The 21,087-nt window shown below is 44.6% G+C and overlaps 1 pseudogene; it reads right to left on the bottom strand.

Annotated features, from left to right (window-relative positions):
* LOC139311892 (zinc finger protein 208-like) overlaps positions 1-21,087 on the bottom strand; it is a 105,914-nt pseudogene that overhangs the window by 72,845 nt on the left and 11,982 nt on the right.

Raw genomic sequence — 21,087 nt, forward strand, 5'->3', positions numbered from 1 at the left:
AGTCAAGCATGGGCAAAAATGGTATTTTTGTCATTCCTGGAGTGATAGATTCGGACTACACCGGGATTATTTATATTCAATAATGGACCAATTTGCCCCAAAGTTTGCCCATTTATTCTAGCCCTGCTCAACTCCTGCTTTTGCCTTATTTTGTCCCAGCAGGGGGAGAGCAAAAGGAGAGAGGGGAAGGTGGCTTCAGTTCCACTAGCCTGGCCACTTGCATCATAGCTGCCATCACTACCCTGATAACATCCCAACAGCCCCACCAGATCATTGTGTTGCAGGGTAAGGACACTGGAGTGGATGTTTGTGATCTCTGCCAAGCAGTGGCCTGCCACCTGAGTCCTGCCCAAGTGTCTGGGGTGTGTGGGGTTGTCAAAGTGCACGATTTCTTTCAACTCACTTGCCTAATTCAGATTTGATCATTCAGGTCCGCCCCTTTATATTAGATATTCATGTCAGCCTTTGGGAGCGCGACCTGCTCAGTAAATTAGGGGCCACCCTCACTTTGGAGGATTGAGACTACTGCCCTCCCGTTGACTTGGCTGGTTAAAGAGCCGGTGTGGATTGATCAATGGCCCATGTCACACGACAAATTGACGGCTCTCCACCAGTTGGTAAAAGATCAGCTGTTTGCTGGTCATGTTGTGTTGTTCACTAGCCCCTGTGTTTGTGATAAAAAAGAAAAGTGGCAAGTGGCGTTCTTTGCATGATCTCCGTGCAGTTAATGCCTGTATTCAACCTATGGGCCCCTTGCAGTGCGGAACACCCAATCCTAATTTGATTCCCCAAGACCATGAAGTGATGGTAATTGATTTAAAGGATTGTTTCTTTTCCATTCCTCTATGCCCCCCTAATCAGGAAAAGTTTGCATTTACCGTGCCTGCGGTGAATCATTCAGAACCTAATAAACGTTATCACTGGATAGTTTTACCACAGGGAATTTATTTATTTATTTATTGTTAAATTTGTATATCGCCCTTCTCCCTGAGGACTCAGGGCGGTGAACAGCCAAGTAAAAGCATAAATTACAAACATTAAAATACAATTAAAAAGATATATATAAATTTGGCCCCATGATTAAAAACAATAACAAACAATTAAAAACATTTTAAAAATTGTTAGGTCAGCCCGGCTTGCTGGAAAAAGAAGGTTTTAGGGCACGGCGGAAGGCACCGAGGTCTTGGATTCTCCTTATCTCTGGGGGCAGCTGATTCCAGAGGGTAGGTGCCCCCACAGAGAAGGCCCTCCCCCTGGGTGTCCCCAGCCTACATTGTTTGGCTGATGGCACACCGAGGAGGCCCTCTCTGTGGGAGCGCACAGGTCGATGGGAGGCTGTCGGTAGCAGCAGGCGGTCTCGAAGATAACTAGGTCCTATGCCATGAAGCGCTTTAAAGGTGATAACCAACACCTTAAGCGCACCCGGAAGACCACTGGGAGCCAGTGCAGCTCACACAGGAGAGGTGTTGTATGGGAGCGCCATGCGGCTCCCGTGACTACCCGCGCGGCCGCATTCTGGACCAGTTGGAGCCTCCGGGTGCTCTTCAAGGGGAGCCCCATGTAGAGAGCGTTGCAGTAGTCCAGGCGAGAGGTGACAAGGGCATGAGTGACTGTGCACAGGGAATCCTGATCAAGAAAGGGCCGCAACTGGCGAATCAGGCGAACCTGACAGAAGGTCCCCCTGGCTACAGCCGTCAGATGTTCCTCCAAGGACAGCTGCGTATCCAGGACTCCCACATTGTGCGCCCTCTCCGTGGGGGCCATGTTGAATAGTCCCACATTATGTCAACTTCATGTTGCTGCGGCATTAGCCCCTTTTTGCAAACATCATCCATTGGTTTTGATATATCATTTTATGGATGACATATTAATTGGAGACCCAAAAATACAATCTAACTGGCTTTCCAAAATACAAAATGATTTATGTGTCTATGGATTGCAAATTGCCCTGGAAAAAATACAGCTGCACTCTCCTTATTTTTATTTAGGACATAAAATGTTGCAATCTTATTCTACTCCGGCTTTTCCTCGCTTGAGCTTACCCAAAGTTATTTCCTTGGTTAATTTGCAAGAATTGCTGGGCACCCTCAATTGGGTCTACCCATATTTTTCCCTGCCTACACATTTACTTAGTCCATAAACTTATTGACCAAAGGAAAACAGCCTGGAGACTTCATTACTACATTGCTACAGTCGAGCAACTTAATGACATCTTGAGTACTCAGTTTGTGGATCGTATTCCTCATAAAGATTGTCAGTTAGCTCTTTTGATATTCCCTACTAGTAAGCTGCCTACGGGAGTATTGGCGCAAAAAATATATTGTATTGAATGGCTTTATTTACCCCATACACCATCCCAAAACATTTTACCATTTATCCAAGCCATTGCTGAAATTATAACCTTGGGGCGCACTCAAGCTTGTCGTAGAAATGGGACCGATTTAATGAATGTTGTTCTTCCTATCTCGAAAACTGATTTTCACTTTTATTTTCAGAATATCTTATCTCTTCAGTGTGCTTTAACTATGTGGGTTGTATTGCATATCATTTGCCTAATGTTTAATGACTTCCTCCTTTCCTGTTCGCCCACGGTTTTCTCCCTTTCCATTGTCGCAAGTTCTTACTGTTTTTTCCGATGGAGGGCGAATGAGAGGAGCGATTGCTTATAAGGATCCTCATGATGATACCTGGAAAGTGTCCTACACTGCAGTGCAATCCTCGCCACAACACTCAGAATTGTCTGCTGTTATCTTGGCTTTCCACACTTTTTCCCAACAGCCTTTTAATTTGATCTCTGACTCGCAGTATGTGTGTCAACTTATTTTTAATCTTCCAGGTGCTTATATCACGCCCAGGATTGACCCCAATCTTATGGCCCTTTTTCTCACTTTGCAGCAACTGCTACAAGACCGGAAACATTTGTACTTTGTCTCCCACATACGCAGTCACTCTCCCCTTCCTGGCCCTCTTTCTGAAGGCAACAGTCACGCTGATGCTGCTGTTTATGTTTTACCTACTTTGTTCACAGATCCTTTTTCTAGTCATTCTTTTTTCCATCAAAATGCCAGGGGGCTGGCACAAGCTTGCCATATTCCACTCGATCAAGCCAAGCAAATTGTTTCATCCTGTCCCCAATGTTCTGGGGCATCCCCCTCGGCGGACATGGGAGTTAATCTCCTGGTTTCACCTCTAATCAACTATGGCAAATGGATGTTACCCATGTCCCCTCTTTGGCTCCCTGGAAATATATTCATTTATCTATTGATACCTATTCCGGAGCGCTTTGGGAGTGGGGGGCGCGGGGGGGGGGCAGAACCATTTCGGTGACGTCATATCGTCACCGCTACCAGCTCGAGAGAACCGGGCCGAACCGAGAGGAACCCACCACTGGTGAGTGTGTGTTTATGTGTGTGGAGGGGGGTGGGGCAGGTGGAGGTGTCTCACTCACTTGCACTCACTCACTTGCAGCCTACAAGCTCATTGTAGGCTGAAAAATAACAAAAGCTAAAAACCATGCTGAAGCAATGATGGGGGAGGGGTCAATATGGGAAGCCTTTGTCGGGAGCCTCTTGGCAGCTTAAAAAAAGAAAGGAAAGGAAAGCGGGAAGGGAGGGAGGGAGGAGGGAGTGGCAATTTTATTAGCAATCCAAGTTAACATTGGTATTCTTGAATTGTGAGCTCGCAGGAAAGTATCCCCTCCTTGTGTGTTGCAAACAGCCATTTCCAGTGGGGAAAACAGGACAAAGCTGAGTGGGGAGAATATTTTCCTTTGTTATGTTTCCAGTCTGAATTAGACCATGGGAGGCTCCCTACAGGACAGCCCTTTTAAGGATTATGTATTAATAGAAAAGCAACTAATTTATCTCTGTTCCTAAACGCTAAGGCTGCTGTACTGAAGGGAAACAGTAATAAGGATATAATAAATAATACTAGAATATGATATACTCAGTGGTGGGATTCAGCCAGTTCGCACCACTTCAGGAGAACAGGTTGTTAACTTTCTGAGCAGTTTGGCAAACTGGTTGTTGGAAGAAATCATTAGGGCAGAGAACCGGTTGTTAAATTACTTGAATCCCACCACTGGATATACTGGTATACGAGAATTAGTAGGAACTTGTTGTTCTGTAACTATTAGGTTCCTGTAATACATATATGGCCTTTTGTATTTGTATAACACACATATATTGTACCTTTATATCTGTAACACAAATATGCCTTTGTATTTGTATCACATATATTATATGCCTTTGTATTTGTATCTCCTGTAACAAACATATGCTGTTATTAGGCCTCTGTAAGGTATCTGGTATTTGTCAAACATATGTTCCTGCCATTTGAACTGAACCCATATCAATCTTCTTCCTGTTTTTCTTATGCCATCTAAGAGCATGGTACTTATCTCAGTTGGAACTGCAGACATCATCCGAGGGATAATTTTACACTTCAGCCCTAACTTACACCTTTGATTATACAGATCAAAGGTGTAAATTAGAGCTGAAGTGTAAATTATTCCTCGGATGATGCAGAACCAGGAGCCAAATGGCCAATTGAGAGAACAAAGGAATGCTCAAGGAAGAGATAACGCTAATTGGGAAACTTCTATTCCTTTGCAGGGCAACAAGGAATACACAAATCTGAACTAGGAGGCCAGAATTGGGTACTAAACTGATGTCTCTGAGGGTATAAAAAGGACGCCTTACCTTCCCCAAGGTGTGGCTATCTCCTCACATGCATTGTATCTGTATGTTCTGGATATAGTCCCACCCAGTATTTTGTTTTTGGCCATAAATAAAATCTGCCTCTTTTTGCAAGCCTCGTCTTGAGTCTCTCTTTTTGGCATTCTGGTGACTCAAGTACATTTTGGGACCTTACAGTACATAAAAAACAGAGGAGTTCTGATCAACTATCACAACCAACATTTTGACAAGTTTTGCTGTTGTCTGTGGACTCTCCCACTAGATGCAAGCACGCGATAAACTGAGCCTGGTTTGTTTTCAGTCTTTGGCCACAAAAGGAAGGAAGGAAGGAAGGAAGGAAGGAAGGAAGGAAGGAAGGAAGGAAGGAAGGAAGGAAGGAAGGAAGGAAGGAAGGAAGGATTATAATAAGAGGGAGTCAGATTCTGAGGAAAGTCCCACCTTAGTATTTGGCCACCAGCTGCCCTTCTGCCCTTTCGCTATCCCCTTGTCCCCTCCTCCTGACTCTCCTGGTAGTCTCCCATCCTATTGCTGAGGATGCTTTAGTTACAAAGCTGGGGCTCCTCGCATGGAGGAGTGGCCCTCCCTCTGACACACTTTGCCCTCCTGCATACACCATGAGCAATGTGCCCAAGGACAGCGAGCATAGCAGCAGCCTTGAGGAGGAGGTAAGCACAGCCGGGCACCCACTGGGGGAAGCAGGGCTGGGCTGTGGGGTCCCAGTGCAACGGGAGCTTGAGGGCCAGGCTGGGCGCTATGAGGAGAACAAGGGTTTTGGCGCTTAACATTGTCTCGCCTTCCTCTGCTGGAGACAATGGATCCCCCCAGACCTGCCTGAGCCACCACAGGCGCCCCAAGACACAAGAGATGTCGAGCTGGCCATGTGACATCACCCCACCATGCCCACCCACAAGATCAACCACAATCCTGATGCGGCCCTCAATCAAATTGTTTGACTCTGCTGGCCTGGACACTCATATGGTTTCTCTCCTGTATGAGTCCTCTGGTGGTTCAAGGAAGAACGGTAACTGAAACATTTCCCACAATCTGGACACTTGCGTGGTTTGTCTCCTGTGTGAGTCTTTTGATGTTTCACCAGGCTGGAATTGAGACTGAAACCTCTCCCACACTCAGGACATTCAAAGGGTTTCTCTCCTGTGTGAGTCCTCTGGTGGATCACCAGGTCAGAACGGTAACTGAAACTTTTCCCACAATCTGCACACTTGTGTGGTTTGTCTCCTGTGTGAGTCTTTTGGTGTTTCACCAGAGAGGAACTGTAACTGAAGTTTTTCCCACAATCAGGACATTCAAAGGGTTTCTCCCCTGTGTGAGTCCTCTGATGGTTCACCAGGGTGGAATTCCAACTGAAACTTTTCCCACAATCAGGACATTCAAAGGGTTTCTCCCCTGTGTGAGTCCTCTGGTGTTTCACCAGGCTGGAATTCTCACTGAAACCTTTCCCACAATCAGGACATTCAAAGGGTTTGTCCCCTGTGTGAGTCCTCTGGTGTTTCACCAGGCTGGAATTGTCACTGAAACCTTTCCCACAATCAAGACATTCAAAGGGTTTCTCCCCTGTGTGAGTCCTCTGGTGTTTCACCAGGTTGGAATTCTCACTGAAACCTTTCCCACAATCAGGACATTCAAAGGGTTTCTCCCCTGTGTGAGTCCTCTGGTGGTTCACCAGGCTGGAATTGTCACTGAAACCTTTCCCACAATCAGGACATTCAAAGGGTTTCTCCCCTGTGTGAGTCCTCTGGTGGTTCACCAGGTTGGATTTATGACTGAAACTTTTCCCACACTCAGGACATTCAAAGGGTTTCTCTCCTGTGTGAGTCCTCTGGTGGCTCACCAGGTGGAAATTTGTTCTGAAACGTTTCCCACAATCTGGACACTCATATGGTTTCTCCCTGGTGTGAGTCCTCTGGTGGATAATGAGGTGGGAATTCTGTCTGAAACTTTTCCCATAATCAGGACATTCAAACGGTTTTTCTCCTGTGTGAGTCGTCTGGTGTTTCACCAGGTAGGAATTCTGACTGAAACTTTTCCCACACTCAGGACATTCAAAGGGTTTCTCTCCTGTGTGAGTCCTCTGGTGTTTCACCAGGTGGGAATTCTGTCTGAAACTTTTCCCACACTCAGGACATTCAAAGGGTTTTTCTCCTGTGTGAATCCTCTGGTGGCTCACCAGGCTGGAATTTCCTGTGAAACTTTTCCCACAATCTGGACATTCATATGGTTTCTCTCCTGTGTGAGTCCTCTGGTGTATCAGCAGGTTGGAATTGACAGTGAAGTTTTTCCCACAATCAGGACATTCAAAGGGTTTCTCTCCTGTGTGAATCCTCTGGTGGCTCAGCAGGCTGGAATTTTGACTGAAACTTTTCCCACACTCAGGACATTCAAAGGGTTTCTCTCCTGAGTGAGTCCTCTGGTGGCTCAGCAGGCTGGAATTTCGACTGAAACTTTTCCCACACTCAGGACATTCAAAGGGTTTCTCTCCTGTGTGAGTCCTCTGGTGGATCACCAGGTCAGAACGGTAACTGAAACTTTTCCCACAATCTGCACACTTGTGTGGTTTGTCTCCTGTGTGAGTCTTTTGGTGTCTCACCAGATAGTAATTGAGACTGAAGTTTTTCCCACAATCAGGACATTCAAAAGGTTTGTCCCCTGTGTGAATCCTCTGGTGGTTTACCAGGTGACAACGGTAATGGAAATGTTTCCCACAATCTGGACACTCTAACGGTTTCTTTCCTGTGTGAGTCCTCTGGTGGTTCTCCAGGCTGGAATTGAGACTGAAACTTTTCTCACAAAACTTTTCCAGGCTGGACATTGAAAAGATTTTTCAGGACATTGAAAAATTTTTTTAGGACATTCAAAGGGTTTCTCTTCTGTGTGAGTCCTCTGGTGTATCACCAGGTGGGAATTTGCTGTGAAACTTTTCCCACAATCTGGACACTCATATGGTTTCTCCCTGGTGTGAGTCCTCTGATGTATCACAAAGTTGCCATGCTTGCAAAAGCATTTACCACACTGGGAGCAGTTGTAGGTCAAAGATATGTGTGATTCCTTATTTTGTTGGTGCCTGCTTTTCTGGCTGCCATATGTGACTATGCAATTGATATTTTCTTCCCCACCGGTTTCCAAATATTTTCCTCTTTTTCTGAAAGGAAAAATGATCTCCTTCGACCTTTTCGAGTAACATATGCTTAAATTCTATATAATCTACTTTTTCCAGCTGCAAATCTCTTCATGATTTTCTCTTTTCTGTCTCTTATCTGCTGATGAAGTAGACGAATTCTGTGGTTTTCTGAAGGAAATAGAAAATATTTTTTTATTTCTGCTTCAATTTGCTTTGCTTTTCAGTGTTGCTTGTTATTCTCAGTTGTCCAGTGTGCTTATGTTGGCATCACTTTGTCTGTAAGATTCAAAAGAAAGTGTAAGTTTTATAGTTTATGAAAGGGTTTATTTATTTATTTATTTTATTTATTTTATTGAATTTCTATACCGCCCTACTCCCGAAGGACTCAGGGCGGTGAACAGCCACGAAATAAAACACATACATATAAAAATTTAAAATCGAATAAAATGAATTAAATAAATTTGGCTGAATTAATACCCATAATTTAAAATACCCATATTTTAAAACACATTAAAATTTAAAATTTGCACTTAAAAGGGAGAAGATTTAGGCGAGGCCAGCTTGATGAAATAAAAGAGTCTTCAGCTCGCGGTGGAAGGTGCGCAGATCCGGGATCCTCCGTATCTCTGGGGGGAGCTCATTCCAGATCATCGGTGCCCCCACAGAGAAGGCTCTCCCCCTAGGGGCTGACAGCCGACATTGTTTGGCCGACGGCATCTGGAGGAGCCCCTCTCTGTGGGAGCGTACTGGTTGGTGGGAGGCTATTGATGGTAGTAGGCGGTCCCGTAAATAACCAGGTCCTAAGCCATGGAGCGCTTTAAAGGTGGTAACCAGAACCTTGAAGCGCACCCGGAAGACCACTGGGAGCCAGTGCAGCTCGCACAGGAGAGGTGTTACATGGGAGCTCCACGCCGCTCCCATAACCACCTGCGCGGCCGCACTCTGCGCCAGTCGGAGCCTCCGAGTGCACCTCAAGGGGAGCCCCATGTAGAGAGCGTTACAATAGTCCAGACGAGAGGTGACGAGGGCATGAGTGACTGTGCGTAGTGAGTTCCGATCTAGAAAGGGACGCAACTGGCGAATCAGGCGAACCTGATGAAAAATCCTCCCGGTCACGGCCGTCAAGTGCTCTTCTAAAGACAGCCGTGAATCCAGGAGGACACCCAAGTTATGAGCCCTTTCTGTGGGGGCCAATGATTCGCCCCCAATAGACAGCGATGGCGCCAGCTGACTATATCGGGACGTCGGAAACCACAGCCACTCGGTCTTGGATGGGTTGAGCCTGAGCCCGTTTCTCCCCATCCAGATCCGTACGGCCTCCAGGCACTGGGACATCACTTCAAGGGCATTGTTGGGGTGGTCCAGGGTGGAGATGTACAGCTGAGTGTCGTCAGCGTACTGATGGTACTTCACCCCGAAACCACGGATGATCTCGCCCAGCGGCTTTACATAAATGTTGAACAAAAGGGGCGAGAGAACCGATCCCTGCGGCACCCCACATATAAGGGGCCTCGGGGTCGATCTCTGCCCCCCTGTCAACACAGACTGCGACCAGTCAGAGAGAAAGGAGGAGAACCACCGTAAAACGGTGCCTCCCACCCGCAACCCTTCCAGCCGGTGCAGCATGATACCATGGTCGATGGTATCAAAAGCCGCTGAGAGATCTAACAGGACCAGGACAAAGGAACAACCCCTGTCCCGAGCCCTCCAGAGATCATCAACCAACGCGACCAATGCCGTTTCCGTGCTGTACCCAGGCCTGAAGCCCGACTGGAACGGATCCAGATACGACGCTTCATCCAGGTACTGGGGAAGCTGTCGCGCAACCACACTCTCAACAACCTTCGCAAAGAAGCAAAGGTTGGAGACTGGACGATAATTAGCCAATACTGCCGGGTCCAGGGAAGGCTTCTTGAGGAGGGGCCTTACCACCGCCTCTTTCAGGGCGGCGGGGAAGACACCTTCACCCAATGAAGCATTTATAATCCCCTGGAGCCAGCCTCGCGTCACCTCCCGGGAAGCCAGCACTAACCAGGAGGGGCACGGGTCCAACAAACATGTGGTCGCGTTCAATCTACCCAGAATCCTGTCCACGTCATCTGGGGTCACAGGATCAAACTCATCCCAGATAACAGTCTCAAGACCTGCCTCCGTCACCCTCGCTGGATCTATCCAGTCGGAGTCCAGACCTGCCCGAATCTGAGTGATTTTGTCATGCAGATACTGAACAAAATCCTCGGCTCTTCTCTCCAAGGGGTCCTCCCGCGCTTGCTGGTGGAGCAGGGAGCGGGTCACCCTAAACAGGGCGGCCGGGCGATTATCTGATGACGCAACAAGAGCAGCAAAATGAGTGCATTTTGCTGCTTTTATCGCCACTAGGTAACTCCTAATATGAGATCTTACCAGTGTTCGGTTGGATTCAGAAAGACTAGCCCTCCAACAGCTCTCTAGGCGTCTTTTCCGGCGCTTCATCTCCCTCAGCTCCTCAGTAAACCAAGGAGCCAGGCGAGATTGGCGCCAGGTCAGAGGCCGCAAAGGCACGACTCGGTCCAGGGCTCCAGCAGCCGCCCTATCCCAGGCGGCCACTAGGTCTCCAGTCGAGGCGTGAGCCAGAATCTCCGGGATTGGCCCAAGCTCCATCTGGAACCTATCTGGTTCCATCAGGCGCCTGGGGCGGTACCATCTTATCAGTTCCGCCTCCCTGCAGCGGGGTGCCGCGGTTCGAAGGTCAAGGCGAAGGAGAGAGTGATCTGACCATGACAAGGGCTCGATGACTATATCCCCTATCTCAAGATCACTCAACCACTGTCCAGAGACAAAAACCAAGTCCAGTGTGTTTCCCCCAGTGTGCGTAGGGCCATGAATTAGTTGGGTCAGGTCCATGGCCGTCATGGAAGCCATGAACTCCCGAGCCACCTCAGACGCCTCATCCACGGATGGCAGGTTGAAATCCCCCATGACCATAAGTCTGGGGGTATCAACCGCCACCGCAGCGATAACGTTGAGTAGCTCGGGCAGGGCTGCCGCCACGTGGCAGGGAGCCAGGTACGTGATCAGCAAACCCATCTGAACCCCGTGGCCCCACTTCACAAGGAGGGACTCACAACTGGATGTCTTAGGAACAGTGGTCTCCCTCGGCCTAAGGCCTTCTCTAATAATAACCACTACTCCCCCACCCCTCCCCTGTGACCTCGACTGATGCAATGCGTGGAAACCCTGGTGGGTTGCAGAAGATGTGAAAAAAAGAAGTACAGGTAATCCTTTAGGTACGACAGGCCATTCAACGACTGTTTAAGTTACAACACTCTCCCAATTGCTAAATACGAATCTGCTTCAAAGTTGAATTTTTGCAGCGCCTCCCACCCCGGGAGTCCTTGACTCCTTAACTGCAGACATGCTGCAGCATACCCACCCATCTATTTCCCTTCCATCTTGCCCAGTCAGTCCTCACAATCCCCAGACCCCAGTATGTTGGTCTGCTTTGCAATATACTATGCATTCCTCCCCAACCCCACTCCCCCATCACCATTCACTTACTAAATTTCTGACGAGCTGAGGAAGTCAGCTGGGCCACATGGTGTAATCAAGAAGAAGAAAGATAAACTCTTTTGTTTCGATGGCAATCCTTTCACTCCAGCCAGCATTAGTGATTTACCCTGGCTGAGGAGGAAAGGATTGCCATGGAAGCAAAAGAGATGAGATTTCTTCTTTGCTCTACCAGCACAACACTAATGTAAAGCTAGTGCTAGTGGGACTAAGAAGAAATCAGGCCTATTTTGCTTCCGTTGCAATCCTTTTCTTTCCAGTTAGCATAAACTACTACGATTTCTTCTTAGCTACTGGCTTTTCTTTTGTAAAATACAAGGTGATCAGTGCTGGATTGGTACCGGTTCGGCCCGGTTCAGCTGTACCAGTATTAGCAGTGGCAGGAGGCTTCGCCCACCCGCCCGGACCTCATCAAATATGCTCTGTGCATGCGCAGAAGTGGTGCATGTGCATGAATCATTAGCAAAGGTAAGGGAAACACACCATTGATGATGATGTGATGTAATATGTCATGTGTTGTTTATTTTTATTTTTATTTTATTTTATTTTGAATTTGTATACTGCCCTTCTCCCTGAGGACTCAGGGCGGTGAACAGCCAAGTAAAAACATCAAGTACAAATATTAAAATACAATTAAAAGATATATATGAATTTGGCCCCATTAATTAAAAACGATAAACAAAACAATTAAAAACACGTAAAAAATTAGGCCAGCCTGGCTTGCTGGAAAAAGAAGGTTTTATTGGCACGGCGGAAGGTACTGAAGTCTTGGATTCTCCTTATCTCTGGGGGCAACTGATTCCAGAGGGTAGGTGCCCCCACAGAGAAGGCCTTCCCCCTGGGGGTCACCAGCCTGAACTGTTTGGCTGATGGCACCCCGAGGAGGCCCTCTCTGTGGGAGCGCACGGGTCGATGGGAGGTCGTCGGTGGCAGCAGGCGGTCTCGAAGATAGCTAGGCACTATGCCATGGAGCGCTTTAAAGGTGATAACCAACATCTTGAAGTGCACCCGGAAGACCACCGGGAGCCAGTGCAGCTCACGCAGGAGCGGTGTTACATGGGAGCGCCATGCTGCTCCTGTCACTACCCACGCTGCTACGTTCTGGACCAGTTGGAGCCTCCGGGTGCTCTTCAAGGGGAGCCCCATGTAGAGAGCGTTGCAGTAGTCAAGGAGAGAGGTGACGAGGGCATGAGTGACTGTGCACAGGGAATCCCGATCAAGAAAGGGCCGCAACTGGCGAATCAGGCGAACCTGACAAAAGGTCCCCCTGGTTACAGCCATCAGATGTTCCTCGAAGGACAGCTGCCTATCCAGGAGGACTCCCAGATTGCGAGCCCTCTCTGTGGGGGCCAACGACTTGCCCCCAATAGTCAGTGATGGGGTTAACTGACTATATCGGGATGCCGGGAGCCACAGCCACTCAGTCTTGGAAGGGTTGAGCTTGAGCCTGTTCCTCCCCATCCAGATCCGCACAGCCTCCAGGCACTGGGACATCACTTCAAGGGCATCCTTGGGGTGGCCTGGGGTGGAGATGTACAGCTGGGTGTCATCAGCGTACTGGTGGTATCTCACCCCGAAGCCACGGATGATCTTGCCCAGCGGCTTCACATAAATGTTGAACAGGAGGGGCAAGAGGACCGATCCTTGAGGCACTCCACATATAAGAGGCCTCGAGGTCGACCTCTGCCCCCCTGCCAATATGAACTGCGACCCGTCGGAGAGAAAGGAGGAGAACCACCGTAACATGGTGCCCCCCATCCCCAACTCTTCCAACCAGTGCAGCATGATACCATGGTCGATGGTATCAAAAGCCGCTGAGAGATCTAACAGGACCAGAACAGAGGAGCAACCCCTGTCCCGAGCTCTCCAGAGATCATCAACCAATGCGACCAATGCCGTTTCCGTGCTGTGCCCGGGCCTGTAACCCGACTGGAACAGATCTAGATAGGATGTTTCCTCCAGGAATTGCGGGAACTGTCGCGCGACCACACTCTCAACAACCTTCGCCATGAAGCGAAGGTTGGAGACAGGACGGTAGTTGGCTAATATTGCCGGATCCAGGGATGGCTTCTTGAGGAGAGGCCTCACCACCGCCTCTTTCAAGGCGGCAGGAAAGTGATCCTCACTCAACGAAGCGTTGATAACACCCTGGAGCCAGCCTCGTGTAACCTCCCGGGAGGCCAGTACCAACCAGGAGGGACACGGGTCCAGTAAACATGTGGCCGCACTAAGTCTCCCCAAAATCCTGTCCACATCATCGGGAGTCACAGCATCAAACTCCTCCCAGGTAACATTCTCAAGACTATTCCTCGTCACCCTGCCCTGATCTACCCAGTCAGAGTCCAAATCCCCCCGGATCTGAGCGATTTTGTCCTACAGGTATTGTCCGAAATCCTCCGTCCTGCCTTCCAAGAGATCCTCCCGCGTTCCTGGATCGAGCAAGGAGCGGGTTACCCTGAACAGGGCAGCCGGACGATTCCCTGATGACGCAATAGAGGCGGAAAAGTAATTAAACTTTGCCGTCTTTATCGCCACTAGGTAGGTCTTAATATGCGACCTTACCAGTGTTCGGTCAGATTCAGCTAGACTGGCCCTCCAACCGCTCTCTAGGCGTCTTGTTGTTCATCTGAAGTTGTATTTACCTACTTTTAAGAGTGTAAAGACGAGATGATTTTTAGTATGTCCTGATACATAAAACTATACCACTCAAAGAGGGTGTACATTGTTTTTCACATGACTGAATATCTAGAAGTACTGGGGATAGATTATCCAACTGCAGATTATCCAACTGCAGAGAGAATTACATTTACACCTACAAATGTATATATGTGAAAAATCCATGTTTTCAGCCTGAAAAATGTCCCAAAATGGTTACAATTAAACCTTCTCAGCTAAATTTAGAGATGTGGGGGCTTTAACTGAGGAAATGATGCCTAAAGCCTTTGCAAAATTTGAAACACCAGTTATACCGATGGAAGTCCTCAGCTCCAAATAAGAAAATACTGTCCTTCTGTCCACAATTCCTCTGGTGACATCCCCTTTCAAGGAGTCCTCACATTTGGGACTGGGATCTGTGTCACTAAGCAGCCCGATCATGAAGCATGATGTCACATAACTGCCAACTTACATCTGTTCCTCAGGAGTTGTTAAGCAAACCACTGTGGGTTGTTAAAGGCAGTTTCACATGACTGTCACTTGCAATTTCTTGCCATCCTCACTAACTTTGCCTATGAGAAACAAGCTGGGAAGGTCAAAAATGGGGATCATGATGGTGGGATGTTGTGACCATCATAAATGTGCATCGGTTGGCAGCATCCAAACCAAATAGCCCAACTTTCTTCTGGCCTCTCCTCCAACTTGCCCTCAACTCACTTTCCAGCTGATGCTTCAACTTTTAGAAGAGCACAAAAGTCGCTCTGCAAGCCATCTTCCACCCATGAGGGATCCGGTACAGGAAGTTCCTCTGTGCTTCTCTTCTTCCTCAATCCTTTCTAGCAATACAGTACTTGATGGTTTTAACTCCTTTAAGGATCAACCACAGATGCAGCTACTGTATTGATGGCTTTGTAGTCGCAGAAGTGACCGCCATCTCCTGACCGGAGGCGAAAAAACACGCTTGTCCCATCTCTGCCTAAAGCGTTTGCAAGATGTTGTCACTGATTATATGCTATCAAGTCGTTTTAGACTCCTAGCAACCTATCTTTGCAACAGAGCCAAGTAAAGGAGTGAAATGTGAAGCTACTTAAGCTTCTGAAGATGAGCTACATGCTGAGCCCTAAATGTTCATGAAGTTCTTACAGAATTACAGAGTAAGAGTTGGAAGGGACCAACTCTCCAAGCAGGAGAACCTATATCATCCCAGTCAAATGGCTCTCCAGTCTCCTCTTAAAAGCTTCCACTGATGGAACAACCACAGGTTGAGAGGCAATTTGTTCCACTGATTGTTGTCACTGACAATTTCTTCCTAATTCTAGGTTGGATTTTTATATATATATATCTATACACACATATATATAAAATTCTCCCTCTGTTACGTTTTGTCCTACTTTCAGGCACTTTGGGGAATAGGTCGACCCCCTTTTCTGCGTCAGCCCCTCAACTACTGAAAGACTGCGAAGCTCTGCGAAACGCCGACGGAGCTCCTTTTAGGAGCTCCAGCCCCATGACTCCAGAATCTGTAGGATTTGAAGGAGAGAGCAAGCAAGGCGCAGGTTGAGCCCCTGTGAACCCCCAGAAGTTTGCTATTGGGGGGGAAACAGGCACGGCTCCCTTTCAACTTGCGAAGACTCCGAGTGGCGTGGGACGACTCTGCTCATTGCAGAGCAAGCCGGCAGCAGCAAACACGAAAATTGATTGAAACTAATTTTACCAACTAAAAGAAAACCTGAACCCTCAAACCAAGGAACTGCAAGTATTCTTTCTCTTTGTGATTTCCCGATTTTACTAAAAAATAACACGAGCGGAAGCGGCTTGAAAAGATGGCGCCGCTCCAGCGTTAACAAGTTAACAAGCTGAAAGGGAAAGTGATTTCCTGAAGTTATTCCAATAAGCTACATTGTTGCGCTGTTTGTAGCAAGCACAGGAGAAGAGGGGGGGGGAAATCCCTTTCTAAACAAGCTGATCTCACAGTTTAATTCTACTTCTAACTTGCTTTAAAACTGGGGGATTTTTTTAGAGGACTTTGTGGTGTTGGAAAAGGAAAAAGGATTTCTCCTTTTAGAAAATCTGACCTACGTGGCAAAATGGCTACTAAAAAACAGGAAAGCAAGGCAGCGGGGGCGGGATCCCCCACACATAAGCCTGAAGAGCAGTTTGACTTTGAAAATTTAAAAAAATTTATTACTCAGGCTTTGGATGACAATTTTCAAAAATCCCAACAGGAAATGGATGATAAATTTCAAAAATCTCAACAGGAAATGGATGATAAATTTCAAAAATCTCAACAAGAAATTAAGCAGGAAATTAGTGAAGTGAAAAAATTGGTGAAAGAAAATTATGATAAAGTGACTGATAAATTATCAGATGTGGTCTCTGGCTTGTCAGAAATTATTATTAAAGTGGACTCTAAATTGGAAGATTTTAAAGCAGAAGTCAATGTTAAAATAAAAGATACTGATTTTAAAATTGCTGATGTGGATAATAAAATGCAGAGAGTCGAAGACGAGATTACGATGATGCAATTCCGGTCCATGGAATTTGCTATAAGAATTAGAGGTATTAAAGAGAGTGACCGGCAAGATTTGAGACAGGTTTGTGCTGATGCCTTGGCTGTGCTGTTAAAAATTAATTCTGACGAGATTTTTTACAAAATAGACAAAATTTACAGAGTGAATTCGTGGGTGGCCAGACAAAGACAACTACCAAGAGATGTGGTGATATACTTTACTGATAGAAGAATGAGAAATGATATTCTGCAAAAATCTTTTCTTTCCTCTGTGCAAGTGGAGGGAACTCAAGTTGGAATTTATAAAGAATTACCCCCAAAGATGCTGAAAGATAGAAAAGATTTTGGTTTTTTAGTAAAGGAATTAAATAAATTAGAGATACCATTTCGGTGGGATGCTCCAATGGGTATAATTTTGAAGTATCATGGGGAAAGATATCGACTGAATACTGTTGAAAAGGCGGAACATTTTTATCACACTGTTTTTAAGGAGAGATCACCATCTCCACGTTCATCTACTGTATTGGAGATAAAGGAGAGTGATAAGGAGAAGCAACCCCAGCAAGAGTTGGAAGCCCAGTTTAAGCAGGCTGAATTAGATCCAATAGAAGCGCAGGGAGCTACAGGAGGTTTTCTGGAGGAGCCCCTGTTAGAATCCTCTCCAATTTTGACTACAAGAGATGTGGCTTTGGATCTAGCTCGTATGGCTGAAGCTAAAGACCAGCGAATAACTCGTGCGGTTTCAAAACAACTCAAAGAAAAACAATTGCAAGAAAGAGCTAAGGCACAACAATACAAAAAAGGAGCTAAGAGTACTACAGAATATAGTGAAGCCATGGGGAGAGCAAAGTCGGTGGCCTCGGAAGACATCCGGCAATTCTGCTCGTTGCTTCAAAAAAGTTTGCATGATGGTTAAGTTTTTGTCATGGAATGTGAATGGTCTGAACTCACCACAGAAAAGAAAGAAAATATTTACATATTTGCAACAATTTAATAATGATATAATTTGTTTACAAGAAACTCATATTAGAATGCAAGATCAAAAATATTTGATAAACTCCAAATTAGGATTACATTTTATAGCTTCAAATCTGGAGAAAAAGAATGGTGTGGTTATATATATAAATAAAAGATTATCAGCTAAAATTATAAAAGTGGATGAAGGTGGTAGGTTTGTAGCAATTGAACTGCATACTGTACTTGGTCAAATTCTTGTGATTGGAATTTACGCTCCTAACCAACAACAGGATCATTTTTATAAAATTTTGCATACTAAAATATTGCAGTGGGATTATAGATCTATTTTGATTATGGGAGACTGGAACGGAATAATTGACTCTAAATTAGATAAAAAAAGTCTGGCGAAGTCTAGGATTAGATTACCACAAACTTTTTTTGACATGAAAGAAGATTTGGAATTAAAAGATGTTTGGAGAATATACAATTCAAAAGACTTGGACTATACTTTTTTTTCTGACAGACACAGATCCTTTTCAAGGATTGATTTTATTTTATTATCAAATGATCTACTTGTTAAAACAAGAAGGACTAAAATCTTTCCAAGAATTTTATCTGATCACAGCCCAGTATGGATAGAAATTGAGATTGGAAAAATTGAGAGAAGATCATGGAGATTAAATGAAAATTTATTTAGATATGAAAAAAATATAATAGAACTTAAGAAGCTGATGAAAGAATTTTTTGAAATTAACTTGAACAAGAGTACCCCTATTGAAATTGTCTGGGATGCAAGCAAAGCGTATATGAGAGGGGTACTCATTCATATGAATTCTAAACATAAACTGAATAGACAAAAGAAAAGATCAGAAATTGAAGTAGAAATAAAGAAAAAAGAACAGTTACTTATCAAAAATCCAGCAGATGAAAGAATACGTGGAGCAATAAAACTTTTGAAAGATCAATTCCAAATGCTTATGGCGGATCAAGTTGCAACAAACTTACAATATGCAAAGCACAATACATTCTGTAATGCCAACAAACCGGGCAGATGGCTGGCCTATACATTAAGGAAGAAACAGAGTATGCGGACCATCGACTGTATTGATATTGGAGGGAAAGAAATTTTTCAACAAAAATTAATTAAAGAAGCTTTTGTAGATTATTATACCAAACTATATGTTAAAGATGATATACAGAATGGACTTATAGAAAAATAACTAGAAAATAAAAGAGTTACAAAAGTTACTAATCAACAAAAGGAAAGAATGAATCACCCTATAACAGTGGAGGAAATAATTGCAGCAATTAAACAACTGAAAACTGCCAAAGCTCCGGGAACAGATGGTCTGACAGCAGTGTACTATAAAACTTTGCAAGCAGAAATGGTGGAACAACTTAGAGACTTATTCTGCAATATACAACAAGGGGGTAAAATACCCCCATCATGAAAAACAGCTTATATTTCTTTGATACCAAAAGAGCAAGCAGGTCCAAAAAAACCGGAGAATTATAGACCAATATCTCTTTTGAATAATGATTATAAAATTTATGCAAAAGTACTAGCCAACAGGTTGATGCCAGTAATTCAAAAGGTGATTCATGATGATCAAGCGGGATTTATAGAGGGCAGATATATGAAGGACAATGTAAGGCAAGTTATAGATTTATTGGAATATCTTGAGAAGAATAAACAGATCCCTGCAGTGCTGGTTTTTTTGGATGCGGAGAAGGCCTTTGATAGAGTGGATTGGAATTTTCTACTAAAGACTTTGAAAAAGATGGACTTTGGGGATCAATTTATACAAGCGGTATCAGCAATTTATCAAGAGCAAAAGGCACAGATTATTATTAATGGAAGTTTGACAACAGATTTTAAAATTGAGAAAGGAACAAGACAAGGTTGTCCGTTATCCCCTTTGTTATTTATTTTAACACTAGAAGTCTTGTTGAACATAATACGGGATTCGAACAATTTGAAAGGCATAGTGATAAGGCAAGAGGATTACAGACTAAGGGCATTTGCAGATGATCTGGTTGTTACCCTTTCACAGCCGATGGAATCAATAATCCAGATGAAAGACATTATAAAAGATTATGGTACAGTATCAGGGTTTAGACTGAACCAGAAAAAAACTAAGATGATAGTTAAAAATATGACACAAGATCGAAAACATGAACTTGAAAGGATGGCAGGTTTTGAGATTGTACCAAAGGTTAAATATCTAGGAATTCAGGTGGCAGAATCAAATATGAAATTATTTCAAAACAATTATGAAGTGCTATGGCGAGATGTTCGAAAAGATATGGAGACTTGGAAAAAGTTACAGCTTTCGCTACTTGGAAGAATAGCAGCAGTTAAGATGAACATTTTGCCAAGATTTCTTTTTTTGTTTCAAATGATTCCGGTGCTTAAAAGTGATAAACAACTGAAAGAATGGCAAAGTGGAGTGAACAAGTTTGTTTGGAATGAGAAAAAACCGAGAGTGAAATTAAAAATTATGCAAGATGCCCCAGAGAGGGGAGGCCTTAAACTTCCAAACCTACAGATATATTATGAAGCAGCAGCTTTGACTCAAGCAAGCGATTGGTTTGGAAGGAAAAAGACTGGAATATTGAACATAGAAAGCTTCGATTTGGATCTTGGTTGGCATGCTTACTTATTTTATGAAAACAAAGTGGATAAAGTGTTCAAAAGCCATATACTTAGAGACTCGTTGATGAGAGTTTGGAAGAAGCACCGATTTAAATGGGATTACAAAATACCGTTATGGTTGGATCTTGGTCATATCATGTGGAATACAAATATAATGTCACTCGGGGGGGGGTTATATAAAGAAGTTCTTTTTACAGATGCGGGCAGATGGCAACTAAAGACATTAGAGACACTGTTGGACGAAGGGATTAACTTAACCTGGTTACAATATAATCAACTTCAACAGAGATGGAAAGAGGACCAAAAAACTGGTATTATGTTGCATGAGGAAGAATTGGTTAGACATATAAAAGAGAAAGGTCCAATGCATATTAAAAGGTTATACAATGTTTTGTTAGAAAGGGATTCAGAAACTGAACTGGTTAAAGATTGTATGATTAAATGGGCACAGAATTTTGCAGAACCAGTAATGTTGGAAACATGGGAGAAAATATGGGTTCAGAATGTTAAATTTACACAATCGCAGAACTTGAGGGAAAACTTTTATAAAATGTTTTACAGATGGCATTTAGATCCCAAGAAATTATCCTATATGTATCCTAATGTTCAGCCAAAATGTTGGAGATGTGACAGTTTAGATGCTACATATTATCATGTTTGGTGGAATTGTAAGAAAGTTAAGGCTTTTTGGATAAAAATATGGTGGGTTATGCAGAATGTTTTGAAGAAAAAAATTCAATTTTCTCCACAACTGTTTTTATTGGGTATAGTTAAGGGTTTTACACTGGACGAAACTAAGTTGATATTGTACATGATAACAGCAGCGAGATTATTGATAGGTAAATATTGGAAAAATGCAGCCTTACCCACTATTGAAGAATGGACTCTCAAGATGGCCAGTTTTGCGGAGATGGCGAAGATTTCAGCATAC

This window comes from Pituophis catenifer, unplaced genomic scaffold (genome assembly GCF_029215685.1).
Source record: "Pituophis catenifer annectens isolate HBS135680 unplaced genomic scaffold, rPitCat1.0.hap2 SCAF_2, whole genome shotgun sequence".
NCBI classification, from domain to species: Eukaryota; Metazoa; Chordata; class Lepidosauria; order Squamata; family Colubridae; genus Pituophis; species Pituophis catenifer.